This window comes from Corvus hawaiiensis, chromosome 4 (assembly GCF_020740725.1).
Source record: "Corvus hawaiiensis isolate bCorHaw1 chromosome 4, bCorHaw1.pri.cur, whole genome shotgun sequence".
NCBI lineage: Eukaryota > Metazoa > Chordata > Aves > Passeriformes > Corvidae > Corvus > Corvus hawaiiensis.
The window spans coordinates 60993551-61006766 of record NC_063216.1 but is presented as its reverse complement, the minus strand read 5'-3'; the positions used below and the strand labels follow the sequence as shown (position 1 = coordinate 61006766).

The 13216-nt window shown below is 38.8% G+C and overlaps 1 long non-coding RNA gene across 1 annotated transcript; it reads left to right on the top strand.

The window, feature by feature from the left end:
- Positions 1-484: 484 nt before the first annotated feature.
- On the top strand, positions 485-4826 carry LOC125325350. The gene is made up of 3 exons (XR_007203294.1): positions 485-801; positions 3250-3345; positions 3482-4826. It is a non-coding gene; the product is annotated as an uncharacterized LOC125325350 (long non-coding RNA).
- Positions 4827-13216: the final 8390 nt, after the last annotated feature.

Sequence of the window (13216 nt, the reverse complement as noted above, 5' to 3'; positions counted from 1 at the left end):
TACTGTGGGAATCTTATAGCTGTGTTTTCATGAGACAGCCAAACTATTCAAAGTCAGCAGGCACTCACCTCCAGTATTCTCCATCCTTTTTGTCTGTCCTCATCCTCCACTTCACTTCCATTTCACTGCCTCTGCTTTCAGTCACATATTCTTTACTTTGACCCAGCTTGTACTCTTACATGGTTGCTTGTGCGAGTTGATGTCTCCCTGCCTGTTACTCACTTATGGTTTGTAGTGTGATCAGGTGAACTTCGTGTTAGCAGCTCAGAAGGGTAGGAACAGGAGGAGGACCTTGTGCTTTCCCTAGTTATGAACTGTGTATTTGGGTACAGCTGCTTCCTGAACTCTTACCCTTGGAGTTACAACTGCTTTGAAATTGTCTGAAATTGAAGCTTTACTCAGGTGGCTGTGCTCTTACTAATTACCACTTGCAGTAATTGATTGTGTTTCAATATTCCTTTGACTAATTCTTTAAAACAGGTTTCACAGCTTGCCTAAGGAATGCACAAATTGTTTGCTGACAGCGACCATCCTAAAGCCAGGCTGGAAGGATGTGGACAGCAGTCAGTGTGCCATGAGTCACAGCCAAGGAAATGGCCAGCAGGGAGTCTGCAGGATTACTGGCAGAAAGGCTGGGAGTGCAAGGAACAACAACACTACCATTGTCTTTGGTTTGGAGACTGAGCTTTCCAGTCATTACATGTCTATCCAAACAGTCCGAGTTTGAGAGAAACCTGCATTTCCTTTCACACTCATGTGCGAAGAGGACAGAAATCCAGAATGCCATTACAATTGTCTAGAGTAAGTAGAAAGAACTTCCCATCCCTCAAAGACTTTCTATTTTTACTTTAGTGTACATATTTCCATAATAAGTGTTGTGATACATATTTCCCTACTGATTTTGGACTCTGCAATTGTGCTTTTTCCAGAGGATGCTTTCCCCAACCCCATCGCCACTTTTCACTAGTGATGTTTTTGTAACTTTTGTAAATACCCAGTCATGAGCTCTGTGATAAAAATATCCAAGAATATTATCCTTCCCTCCTAGTAGACAGGCTGCTCTCAACTTCAGCTGAGTTCAAAAGACACGTTTTCCAGGGAAGTGGGGAGAGGTGTTATGACACAGGGAGAAACATGGAAGACACGCTTTCTTCTGGGGACAGGTGAAAAGTCTGTCTCTGAGCATTTCTCAAGATTTCTCAAGACTGTACTGTTTATAAAAGAATTAGAACAAATGAGGCAGAAAATGATAGAGGAGAAAGAGGCTGGAAACAAAATCATCTTTCTAATTTATGTATCTAATGGGCTTGTTGTAATTCAGCTCTCCTTTAGACAGTAGTTAAAATATCCTCTTTGTATATTTGCTATCTATACAATTCCTGAGACCTTTCTTCCCTTTCTTTCCTTAAGGAAACATTCTTAGGTGTTGGAGAAAGGAGTATTCCCAAAGCAGTCCTCAGCTGCAGTCATTGAGTTATGTAGCCATGCTGCTTGTAAGATGGAGATTGACATACGTGTGGCAGAGGTTGTCATCCAGTGGTTTCCAAAACTGATGCTGTCAATATTTAATGAGGGGAAAGACCAGGTTCTATGTACTTTTCCTCTTTTTGTGTATGAATTGTTCTGATCAGGTCTCTATAGAATACTTAGGTGCTCTTTCTCCTTGTATTTGCTTTAGATCTGGTGAATTTTACAGGTTAAAAATGATCCAAAATTAAATGCAGATGAAGTGTTTAAACGCTTTCCCAAATGGAGACACAAGACCAAGTTTGTAAGGGTCAGGGAAGTCAGAAAACTGAGGACCCAAGAGTTACAAGAGAAGATTTTTCCTGAGTTTTAAAGAACAAAGTCGTGGCATTTCAACTCAAATACCAACCCATATTTTGAGTGCTACATTATTTCATCTAGTTTATTTATTGAGGGTTATTATGCTTTGTGTTAAACAACAAGAAATGTTTTGATTGCTTTCTGCAATAAACATTATTGCATATTCTGTGACCATTATGAAGGAAAGAAAATATTAATCTCTTAAATGTTCTTCAAGTCTTTATTCTCTTTTTGCACACCTCTAAATACTGAGATGCTACTGAAATACTTGATATGCTATATACATATATCAATGACTTGATAGTTATATACATAAATTCCAAGAAAGTACACTATTAATTGATTAGAACAATGGAAAGTGGGGGTTGATGCAGATTCTTCAAAGACTGTTATGAGGGGTAATTTATCCCTCATGCTCGCTTTCCACTAGAACAGGCAAGTAAATAATTTTTCATATATGGGCTTATCTAAAATCTCATCTTAAAATCTTAGTAGAAATTGTCTGAAGCAGATATAATCAGTCTTTTATCAGTCAAATAAGATGTCCCCGATCTGTCATATGAAATCATCTCATTAATATATTGTCATCAGAGAAGGTGCTTTCACATGTTTGGAGCTGTTGTGAGCTGCTCACCAATACTACCGCCTTCTGACAGAAGAAAACATTTGTGGGATAAAACGCAACACCCCACCATATATGTTTAAAATCTTACCCAAAGATAAAGTGTAAAATAGAAGAGTATGCTTTGGTGGAGAGACAGTAATAACTGTGAGCCTTGGTTGCAGTATGGGTATCTGTTGTTGGGCCAGCCTGTTCAGAAATTCATCCCTGTTTATGTGGCAATGCCCAGTCTTCACAGGTGAGCTTTTCTCATGATTGCAGAAATCACTGGGGGAGCCACCAGCCAGGCAGGAGCTGCCTTCTGTCTCTTTGTTGCCCCCACATCATGCTGGGTGTCAGTGCCCAGGCACTGGCTCTGGGCTCTGGGAGGGGAGGCCACGGATTTCAGCCAGTTCCAAGCCCCTCACCACAGGGCACAGCTGAGCCCCTCAACCAAGGAGGCAGAGCCTCTGTAAAGGGACACAGTGCAGGAGTGCAGGCTGTAAGGAGTGAGGAAAACTGGTGTAAACAGAGCAGTTGAAAGCAAAATAATTTTGAGCCAGTGTGCAACTGAAAGAAAAATGAGAAAGATCATTGATTGTCAAAGATTTGGTTTGTTTCAATAACATTATTTTAATTTTCTTAGCATGATTTTTCTCTGGAAATTATTTTTTTCTTTTCTTTTTATTAGTGTTGCTCATGTATATGGGTTTCCAGACTAGAATAAATGGTTTCACAATTAACAGAAATGCACTTGGACTTGATGAAGCAGCATTTCAAAAGCTGTGTTGTAGGTAACACAATCTGTTATGTTCTACCAGCACCAGAAACCCCAGATTCGTACAACCACATTTGACAATCAATGAATGTGTTTGGGCAGGTGCTAAAATTGACCCTGGCTTAAGCACACAGCAGAGGTGAGTTGTCCTGTGCCTGTACCGACGTTCCTTCTGTTATACACCAGCATAATCAGCAATCAAGTGGTAAACTATGTGCCTAATATACAAAGTGTAGCTGAGATTATTACAATATCTTTGTTTTTTTCTCTGGCAGCGTTGTCTCAGGAATATCTGTTTCATCTGACTTGGAAAGAAAGATGTTAAAACTCTTTCAGCATTTTCAGATGTCCGAATCCTTCCCATGTCATGCAGTGGCTCCAGCTTTTTTTTGACTGAATGACAACCACTTCCTCTCTGGAGCTAGACTTATCTGATCAAGTGGTGAAAATACAAAAATGAAGAAACCATGCATCTTAAACATTATTTTCACACTTGCCTTCCTCCTCTGAAGTGAGTTTTTCTTCAGTCATCAAGCATCAGCCAAATGTTCATTAGACATGTAAACAACATGGTTTGTGGGAGACATCTCTTCAGTCTGTACCCATTACTAGAGCATCCAAACCTGACTCCAAATATTTTCCTGGCTGCACTTATGCTGTTTTTTAAGTTTTGCATTCAGATAACTGGATATACATCTAATCTCAGGGGGAAAAAACTGTCTTTGCCTTTTAGTCCAGATATCAGTTTGCTTCTACTTGATTTGTAGACTGGGCAGAGATAGATGGAGTATGACACATAGTTTGCCTTCTTTTGCCTATCATCTGCCATTTCAGCCCTGCAGAGACTTCATGGGTGGTATAAGTTAGCTTTGAGTACCTTCCCAAACATCCAGACGGATCTTGGCCAGGGCATCTGGAGAATGGGAAGGCCACATGCAGGAATTTCAGTTTCATTTACTGTTCATTTACTGTTCATTTACACAGTTCATGGTCTTTTATGCAGTCTAGACAACCACGTCTTTGAGTCTAGTCTATGAGAGAAAATGATACTTCCTAGAATTCAAGGAGTCTAATAAAATATATGAATCATATCAAAATCTGCTCTTTTCTGTATACATGTAGTTTAGTTGACATGGTGGTGGGTGTTCAGTCAGAAGTCAGACTCAGTGATCTTGGAGCATTCCATTCTAGTGCAGACATGTGTTTTCCCTCTTGCAACACCAAAGGATTTCACTGCAAACCTTATTCACCAGTATTCACTTCACGTTATGGAAGCAGTCACTGTTTGTATCGAGGATCAGAGGAACCCAAAAATTCTGACTTTAGGGTTCTGCAAACTTATTTAAAGGCTCTCTGTCACAGAAAAGCAGTCTGGGATCTCACATTATCAGGCTAACTATTGACAGTCTATTCTCAGTTGAATTATTGACTATTGTATAACAGGTTTTGCTCAATATTCAGATTATGATGATGTCATTAAACTGTAAATCCATGTTCATTGCTGCCTAGCTGTCTAAAACTTTATTGTGAAAGCTCAATGTAAACTTTGGATTCAAAATCTTTCAGTCAAGACTGTTGATTTTAAAATGGCAAACGAAGATTTTTTCCTAAATTGCTTGTCATATGCTTTATGGGTCCAGCCCTAAGGTCCTGTCATAGTAAAATTAAATGCAAGTCTGCAGAGCCACAACTGAAGATACAATTCTTATTGTCACTTCCTACCCAAATACAAAGTTAGGTAAGTTTCATCTCTGCACATACTTATTTTTCTAGAAGGTGCTTTGCTAATCAGTAATCCCAGAGAAAAATTGCTACTAGACAAGGTAAGCAGAATGGGCTGGCACTGCTGTGGACTCCAGAGCTACCTCTGAATTGTGGAAATCTGAACTCACTTGCAAGACAGAGTCCTGCTTGAACCAATGTGTAGAGATGTACTGTGAATGGGATGGTCAAGTTACACAGCCACAGTCTCCTCACCACGCTTCATATGAGCTTCTTATTTGCCAGGGACACTTAGCTGGTGGCTATGCTGTTTCTAGGATGATTTTGGTCATGAAGGATACAGGCCTGACATGTGGGTCTGGAGACAGCCCTGTCGTAGTGCTTGAACATGTTTGCACTGAGCCCTCTCTGCAGATGATCCACTGGGACAGAAGTCCTGGCTTAGGTGCAGTCAATGAGAGCTCTGCTGGGAGGAACAACTGCTGTAGAAAATAGCAGGGGGTGGGTTGGAGCGTTTCTATAGAACTCAGGGCCCGTTAAGTAAAAGACCATGTTTTGATGACTAATGGCTCTCAGGGGATGTCCTGGGAACATCTGTTCTGGACTGTTTCCTGGCTATCAATGAAGAAATTTCTGTTTAATCATGTCTCTTTACTGAAATTTCAAAACATGCAATCAGCATTAGAAATTGCCTCTTTGATCCATTTTTGGTACATGTGGGAAGGAAAGGCTTCACTTAGCTCCAGCCATGAACAGGATAAACTAAATTCTTCCTCCTGTAGATTCTAATGGGTTGATGTGAAAAATGGACATTTGTCAGACTAACTCTTCCATGTAGAAGTCTTTTCCCAACCTCATGTAAACTGCACTTGGGAACACTCGATCCTCTTAACACAACATATCTTCTTATTTTTATGCTTGATGCTAACTACAATTAAACAGAATTAAATAATTAACAAGAGCATTGTTGCATTGCAGTCTCTCAACAGTTGTTCCAGTGGGAGAGGACAGTAAGACCTTTAAGCAGCTGCAAGGAAGAAACAGCTGACAACCTTTGTTGGGTGTAAATGTGAAACGTACATTCAGTTTACTTGTTTTATCTTTTGTTCTAACATCTGTGACTTAGTCTATATGCCACCAGCAATTACTTGTAAAATTCTGGTAAAGAAAATGAAATATGATTACAAGGAGGAAAGCAAATATGATGAGTTATCATGGCCATTATAGAACAAGAATACTGATCTGGCACTCTTCAAATTGCTTAACTACACTGCAAATGCAATCAATCAGCTTTATTTGTGTAATATATTGACTGCTTTTAAATATTTTTTTATATCTTCTAACAAAATATGTCCTTTATTAGATCAATTTTCATTGTATACTCCTCTTTTTTGGTGTCTCTTTTTCTCACTCTCTCTCAAAGCCTTGTTTCTAGGAGAGCTCTCATATCAAAAATGTTGCCCCAAGCTGTTAGCACTTCATGGTTCATCTGGCAGGAAATGGAACTTCAACTGGGAGGGAGAATATAGGTTTTAATTAATGTCTCTCAAAACCGAGTACCAAAATTCTTTATTCTCCACTAATTTTCAGGGTCAAATTAAAGTGGGTCAAAGAGTGAGAAGTATTAGGGTGGCTATTTTCAAAATGCATTAGCCTCTGCATTGTTGCAAGGATGTCTTATGGTAGTTTCTCTGTGTTTAGTAGCATGTGCAGTAACCTTTCCTCCTCCTGTAATTACTTTCGCTCTTTAATTGCCTCTATCCTCTGCTCTGAATGTCAGGTTTCCAATGGAAGGTGGTCTTATTAAGGGAGAAAAGAGAATAATAAGTAAGAGGGATTTTCCATGTTGATATGTGATGCACTAGAGAAAGGTAGGAAAGAGATTGAGTTCCAGATGAGTGAACAATTGCTCTGAGCAAAGCATGCTTGTAGTCACGTGAAGTGTGGATTTTTCAATTAAAAGATTTTTTTTTCAATATGTTAGTAATATTACAGTTCATACATTAACAGTACTTTATTTTTTATTTACTTTTTCATTAGTTGGGTTTGTTAACAACTTCAGTAAAACTGATCTTTCTACAAAAATTGTTTTCTGTAACACATTCTCCCCTGCTTTTTTTGTGTAACCCAGGCCTTGACTTATGACGGTATCTTGTTACAAATGCACCTTTCTAACTGGAGTTAGTTTTGATACATCAAGAGTAAACATAAGATAATAAACTTTTGATCAAGTGGAAGGTCGTGTTTCCCTTTACACTGATGATATCTGTCACCTTTGTGAGCTAAAATTGTCAAATCCAGAGTTAAAGGAAAAGGGTTACTGATACTATGAGGAGGGTTAGTTATTTTTCATTAGACTTAAATTTTGTTTTTCGACATGCATCAAAAAGAGATTAGTTCTTTGTAATCCTGTCCGCACCAGTATTAAAACCATAAGTCTGTAATCAACCTCAGTCAATGCAATAAGAATTCAGGATGCAGCTCTTCCTTTCTTCTTGTGCAGGTGTGGTCCCTTTGATATCATTGGTGGTAGAGCAGATCAAAAGACAAATCTATGTGATATTTGGTATCATCAGAGTTCTCTGACACAAATATTCCATCCACAATGGCCTGACCACATCACTCATATTCACAAAGCATATTACTAAAAGCAATTCAACAAGGAACCTCAGTGACATGGAAAAAGTTAAAAACAGCAAAGAATCTGAGCAGTCCCAATTAGGCTATGCTGACTTTCATCGGATAAGTTAATTAGGTATTTAATGATTGCATAGAAGGAACTAGTAGAGTAGATTGTAATTTCCAGTATCTACAGCATGAAGCCCTCTTGCACAGGAATAAGCACACAAAATCTACCATATGGCCACAGCTTTCTTTGTGTGGAAAAGAAGTCTGACCAACAACCTACCCAAAGGAACGTGGAGACATTCCTGGTTAAGTAGCTTAAACTCAGCATCTATTTACTACTGCTTGCCATTTCACTTTCCCTTCACATGTACTCCATTTCAAGTAGGAAAAAATAATAAGAACGACAAAATGTTCTCTGGATACAATCTCTGCATGGTCTGGAGACTGTCACGCTTTTGTTGTTGGACAGCTGCAGTAGCCCAATGCTGACAAGATATCAGTAGCTTACATGCTTTTCTAGATCTCTATTAATGCAGGAGTTTTTCTTCAGACTACAGCTTTTTCCAAGCCTGTCAAATGCTTATAGCATTATTTAATTATATCTCTAGCTTTCATGTAAGTAGACATATAGACTGAAAAAATAAAAACTATGCACCCATTTGTCTCCTTCATGTTTTTTCACACAGTGACTAGCAGTGGAAGCAAAAGTAGGCTTCATGAGAATTTCTTACATATTTAATCCAAACAAAAACCACATGTACATGTTTTTCAATCCATTCTTGGACTTGCCATTGATTTGATCTGAATCTGAAATGCAGGCAAGTGCAGAAGTGGAACTTATAGCAGATACGTTTTTCATTCTGAAAATGCTAAGAATAATAACTTCATAAGAAATGTACATTAGTTTTGAGGCTTTAAATTGTAATTGCTTTAAAATAGGAATTCTAGATAAAAGTAGGTCCTGTCAGAAGGACGTGTCAGAATATACAGGATGAAATTTACTTTTATTTGGACATGTAGCACAGCAATAATTTGCTAAAGGATCTGACTGACCTATACAAAATTACTGCCTGGCTAAGAGGATAAAAGAAGATCTAGCACTTCTCCACATGTGTGTCTCTATAGTTTCATTGAATAGCATAATTGCAGGAGGATCTTTTCAAGCCCTCAGAAACTTCCAGGCTGCAAGGCCTAAAAATCATTCTGTCAATAGAAAACTTAATAAAGAAGGTGGGAGAGAAAGGGTGATCAGGAAACAAGGAGCAAGAAACAGGAATAATATAAAAGCATATTAGTAGAAATAAATTGAAGAGAAATCTGAAGATGTAGATCCAGGATAAAAAGCTAAAAGTTCCAAGGGCAGAACAGTGAGACAGGCTTTCAAGTTCAAAACAGCTGTCCTGTAATTTTTCGTTATTCCTGATGGGGTGGTGGGGTGACACCTTTGTAATCCTCTTCCTTTTGGCTACCTGCAGGATGAGAATATTTTCCTAAGATACAGGTGATAATATGTTCCTGTTTTTCGAGATTTTTTTCTTCTTTGTATTTATCCTTTTTTTTTTGAAGACTTCTAAAATTACCCTTTGCTACTCAGCTGTGTCTAAAGAAGAAGTCAAAACCTTTGCCTTACCATATAAACAAAGAAGGAAGTCAATGCTCTCTGTTCTCCATTGGAGCAATGCAACATGTGACTTTAAGTAATACAATACCTCACACAGAAACATTTCTTGTGCAACCTATCAAATTATTCCTCTAGTTAGGCTGTGTTAGGTTAGATCTAATACGTGGGATGTTACACATCCAGAGGTTTGGGAAGACATGCTTCTTTTAGGTTCATCCTTCCTATTTTCTCTGGTACAATGTCTTTTACTGGTTAGATACAGTTTTCTATACTGCAGTATGATGCTTCAGCAAAAGATTGGTAAGGGAAGAAAATTCAAAGTCTGCAGAATATGTGGGGTCCTGATACTTTTGTTTATCACTACCACTTTTGGCCCAAATATGGTAACAGAAACAGGGGGTTTCCAAAATCACAATACACCTATGTGCAACTGAGCAAAAGCTTCTGACACATTTCAGAGTTCAAACATGATTTTGAGGAGTTTTCTTTAACTGTAGAATTCTAACTGACTTTATCTGCTTGCTTCAGAAATCCCAGTGTGGCTGGATCATCCACTGTGTCTGCAGCTTGGGAATCTGTTTGCCTCAGAAAGCATAAGCTCATTAGACATACTTGAGCTGCTTTTACGTAGCTGCATTATCTTTATGACACAATACAGCTCTCTGCAGAGGGTCCCAGGAGCAATATAGTTCTACTAGTGCAGTGGTGTGCTGCATGAATTTTCTTACAACAGCTAAGTACCTGGGAAGATATGTTTAGGCTGTTTCCTTGACGTAGCTACATTTCTATTTGTGGGTCAAACTCTTTCCAAGCATGGTGCTTCACATATCCTGTATGAAGTCCAGCTGTAGTCAATGTCTTCTGCTGGCAGTTGATGAGGTCCTTCAGCTGAGAAATCTGGAGCCCTTGTTAGGTGTTAACTATAGTTAAGTATCCTACATGCAATCCATGTGGGAGCATCTTCAGCGCTTTGATCCAGTCTACTGACCCTGAATTAGAACAACTTGACTGGCTGTAGTTTTCAGGGCAGCAAAGAGCTCTTAGCAGCCAGGAACACTAAGGCACTGTGACGATAAATGTACGTGCCCTTGGTCACCAGTAATTTGCTCATGCCAGCAACAAGAGCGAGGTTGATAAGAGTTATGCCACAAGATGTCCATGCTAGAGTGAGATCAGTGCCCATTACCTGGCTTTTTCCATTAAAAAGTGAACTCTGTTTTGGACAGTCCTTTTCCATTGTTGTTTGCTTGTAAGAAAGGATCTTCTGAAATGTTCAGTAGGGAGTTCATGTTAGTATAGAATGGCAAGAGCACTTGATTGCTGAAAAACTGCAGTTGTAAAATGCATGATCTGGATAAAACATGGATTTTGAGGGAAGTGCAACATTTATAAGAATTAAATGAAAGAAGCAGGCAGGTAAAGCGGCTTAGCAAACTAATGCTTTTATCCATAAGACACTTCAGGCAACGTGATGCTGCTAGATTTTCATAGGATGAAAGAGAAGAAAATCTTAAATCCTTAAAAAGGAGTGAGACCACCATATAAAGTTTAAGTAGTAGAAAACATGCACTCAAATAAATCAGAAAAGCTATTTCAAAAGCTTCTCTTATTACAGAGGAAAATAAAGCAATGATTAGCCCTGGAGTCTTGTAAGCCCAGTGTGTATAAGAAAAGTAACTACTTTTTACTTTCCAGCTTCATTTGCTGTATAGGCACAAAGGATGCCATGCTACAATATGTGACTTTGTTGGTAAAAAATACTGAATGCTTTAGACACACCCAGGCTTTCAATCTGCAATTGAGTTTTGGATATTTGTACTCCCTCCGATTTGTTCAGTCTGGTGTTAACAAACACAGTTGGGATGACAACATACTCTAGGCAAATCATAGGCTTCAGATCACATGCAAAGGTTTTGTTTGCAAATAAACACACAAAGTTTCCAGTGAATAAAGTTCTGCATCACTGAGTTTCCCTCCAGGAAGCTGGCAAGGCACTGACAGGGATATGGGTGCAAAGTCCCATTTGTAAACACTTGTGTCTGTTGCTATTTACAGTAGAGTAAAATAACCATAATGAGTTTAAGAATAGACCACACCTAGGTACTGCATAGTATATTTGTACAGTAATAACCACCTGTGTGTCCTGAGATAGAACTCCGGGTTTTATCTGAAAACTCACTTAAAAACCAGTGAAAAAGTTATGAGATTTTCTGTATGGTTTGGTTTGGACTATCTGTAATTCAGTGCACCTGTTACACCAGATGTATAATGGATTAAATTTGGTAATGTAATCCAAAAAAATGCCTTTTGGAAGTCCCCAGACTATCTAGCTGTTTCTACACAGATTGGATTCTTGTGCTGATGTCTTGCCAGAAGTAATTTAAGATTTGGGATGGTGCTATCTTCAGCCCTGGGACAGATAATGGATCTTCATTTGATTTTGTTCCCCACCCTTGGAGGTATTTATTGAGCCAGGCTCTAAATGCATACATTCCTTTCACCAAGCTATTTCACAGTCCAGTAACTTGAACTCCTCTTTCCAAGACTTCTGACAAACTCCAGGCAATGATAAGAAGAATGATTGTTTATTGAGACTTCATATTGTTGCTCCAGAGCAATGCTTCAGTAGCACAAAAGGAAAGATGTTAATCCATTTTTTCTCAGATATTTTTAGTAGTAAGATAACTGCAGGACAAGGGACAAAGTTTGTAAAGAAGAAAGAAAATCTAATTTGAAGGAGAACGTTTTTAGAACTCCACTTCTGTAACAAATTTCAGTTCTGAGCTGGTGTCAGGTTTTGCAGAAAAAATCCACGTCTACTCGGCTGCTTCTAATTACTGGACAGGAATAAAACCACTCACCATTTTGGCCACTATCCATTTTTTTCTTTCATATTACACACAATTACTGAATTGTAACAATGAATATTTAAGGACTAGGTGTAGCACTCTGATCAGATTTATGGTTACAGAGATATTTGACTGGGTTTGCAGACCTGATTTGGGATAGTATTCAAATGAATCAGAAGTCATGGAAATTATGCTAAAGACCTCATGCAAACAACATTTCCTATGAATCTTGCAGTATTTTCTAGCTTAAATCTACGGTGGAAATACTACAAACACAGTATTTTCTTTTTTCTTTTAGGCTTATATTTTTTCCTCCACTCCCAGCTGGATATGTTCATATTAACAGAATAGGGTGAATCTCCATTATGACACTCACTGTAGTTAGATAAGTCATGGTGTTTGGAATTTGTTTTTACCAGGAGGAAGAATAATTAATGACACTGTGACTGTACTGAAAACTGCCTCAACAGGCTTTTTCCCACAGTATTTGTTCCAGACACTGACTTCCTCTTCCTCCCTCTCCCTATGGCTGGTGTTATATCTCTTAGATGCAGGGTGGATCTCACCTGTTCCAGCAAGTCAGAAACCTTCAGCATCCCCCAATTAGGCTGCAACTAACTATCACAAATATGCAGTCAAATATTCCTGTGGTTTTCTACCTACCAGACAAAGACTGAGCCTCACTGGAGGCACAAATTAGGGTAGAATTCTGTGTTGTTTTTTTTTTTATTTTATCAAGTCCTAACTCAGCAGTGGATAGAGTTACACAAATTCAGAATGAGTACTTTTTTCAGGTGAATCTAGCAGACATTCTGTATTTGGGCACAAGTCCCAAATAAGTGGAGTTATTCCATGCCTCAGGTTCTGTGGGACAGCAGCACTTGGCTTTCTGTTACAGACTGAAGTGACTGCAATCATAAAAAGAAGTGTCAAATCCTCAAACATCCACAGCAGCAAGACTGGTCCTTCCTAAGCCCAGCTTGACTGTCCAGCTCATCCAGATGCCCAGGACTGTGTGACAGCCCTTGTGAAGACACAATATCTGTCAGGACTGAGATATGGGTATGTGCCATCCTTCTACATGCCTCAGTTTTCTGTAGATATTTGGGAGCATGGTCAGGAAAAAACTCTAGTGAGTTCCATTGGGTTCCCCAGCCCACTCCTTACTGGGATCCAAGCAGCAGTTTATG